This window comes from Arachis ipaensis, chromosome B01, assembly GCF_000816755.2.
Source record: "Arachis ipaensis cultivar K30076 chromosome B01, Araip1.1, whole genome shotgun sequence".
In the NCBI taxonomy this organism is placed as follows: domain Eukaryota; kingdom Viridiplantae; phylum Streptophyta; class Magnoliopsida; order Fabales; family Fabaceae; genus Arachis; species Arachis ipaensis.
Genome location: NC_029785.2, coordinates 83,142,881 through 83,145,264, shown reverse-complemented (window position 1 = coordinate 83,145,264; position 2,384 = coordinate 83,142,881).

Here is a 2,384-nt window from a genome sequence, read left to right as displayed (position 1 = left end):
AATTTTTTTTTTAAAAAGAAAAATAAAGACATGTAAATGCAAATTCACGAAAGTACTAATAAAGAGAAGAGTTATTGAATAGGAAAAACAAAGAAAAGAACGATCATACCATGGTGGGTTGTCTCCCACCTAGCACTTTGCTTTAACGTCCGTAAGTTGGACGCTCCACTAGCTCAATCTTCTGCTATGTGGGGATCTTCCAAGAGGAAGATCTCAAGCTCCTTGTTTTTCTGCACCTTCTTGCCATGGTATAGCTTCAGGCGTTATCCATTAACCTTAATAAGTTCAGAGCTTGAGGGACGGCTTAGGTGATAAACTCCATACGGTTCGGCCTTCTCTACTTTGTATGGACATTCCCATTTTGATCTCAACTTACCTGGCATAAGCCTTAGTCGAGATTTATAAAGGAGGACTAAATCCCCAGGTAGGAACTGTTTCTTCTTGATATGCTGATCATGTACAGCCTTCATCTTTTCCTTGTAAATTCTGGAGTTCTCATAAGCTTCTAGGCGAAGGTTCTCCAGTTCCTGCAGTTGCAACTTCCTTTCAGCTCCGGCTTTCTCAATTCCCATGTTGCACTCCTTAACTACCCAGAAGGCTCTGTGTTCTACTTCAACTGGGAGATGACAAGATTTTCCGTAAACCAAGCGGAAAGGACTCATCCCAATGGGTGTCTTGTATGCTGTTCGGTATGCCCATAGTGCATCTTGTAGCCTGGTGCTCCAGTCTTTTCTATGAGGCTTTACTATCTTTTGCAAGATACGCTTAATTTCTCTGTTTGACACCTCGGCTTGCCCATTAGTTTGGGGATGGTAAGCTGTTGCAACTTTGGTAAGTTGTGATTGGTTGGCTAGGAGGTGGATTAAAATAATATTAAAATATCTCAAGTGTATAACTACTAAAACTAGGTGTATCGGAACACTTGTAAAAACATCTCTAGAAATTATTTTCTGAGCTACTAGCATAAATGACACTAGTAACATATTTAATATGAGAATAGAACATGTATTATGAGGCCTTAGCATTGCTAAATTCATCAGAGAGTGCTGATGCTAAGCTGCACCAACAAAATGTGAACCCGGTTAAACCGATTTCCTGTTTTTAACTAAAACAAACCAGGTAACCTTATAATATCATTCAAGAATCTTATAATACTAATATAATGATAATATTATACTATTATCTCTCTTCTCTCATGAATCCAGTCCGGTTCATCAAACTGAGACTACTTACGAGAATTAGAATTAAAACTCCTAAGTGGTACGGTTCAAAAACGAGGTTCTTCGTGATTGCGTTATCGAGCTTGCCTCATAAGAGGTTCTAGCTTAAGGATGACATAATGACAATGAGGATTGAGATACTTGTTGATATAGAAGAGGTGTTCCCTTTACTGATCTTCTAGAGAAATTCGTGCCTTTTTAGAAAAGATCTCGCGTACTCGAAAATTAGGGTTGTTACATTCTACCCTCCTAAAAGAAAATTTTGCCCTCAAAATTTCAGCCGCGTTCAAGAATCCATCTTCAAGTGGTCTATTTACTTCAAGCCATCCTAACGAAGAGATCAGTCCGTTCCTGACAGCATCCAAATCTCACAAAGCCATAGCCATGAAGGTCATAACAGCTATGAATATAGCTGTGACTCACGTCGATTCATCGTTCGGAGCTCGATTAAACCATGCCTATTCACAGTCATTGAGGTCTTATCCGTACCAAACAATCAACATTAAGGTGATCAGTCTTAATATCTCAAGCTAGGCACGAACATTCCCAAAATGAGCACTCATAGACATTCATGTCAAATGTATCTTGAAGATACCCTAACAGCATGAGACACACAAGCAGAGTATGCAATGAAGCATAGTCAGTCCACTCCCCAGGCTCTACTGGGAACAAACTGCTCTGATACCAAATTGTGACGACCCAATTTTCAGTATGTCTAGCTCATACCGGAAACTGAGCGTTACCAACTTGTCTTCCTAATTATTAACTATTATTTATTATATAAGCCTAATTCGCTGTTAAAAACGTGGTTATTTTGCGAGGTACTTTTTTTTAAACTTTTGGATTAATAGACGGAATCATTCATAATCAATTCATAACTGACAGTAGATAAAACAGTTATAAACAACCACACATAAATACATCACAAGCAGTTGACAATATTTGGTGATCCAGCCTTTATTGAAGTATAGACTTTTAGTTAGAACACCCCTAGATATAGCTAGATAATAACTATATATATATATAGTTATATATACACATACAATATCCCAAGCCCTGAGCTGTTCAAGAAGTCCCTAAGCTGGCGCCCAGGTTAGTCTAGACCCTATACTCACCTTGTCCCTCTAAATTACTAAAGCGAGGGAAAGTACGTTCTAAGTCTGC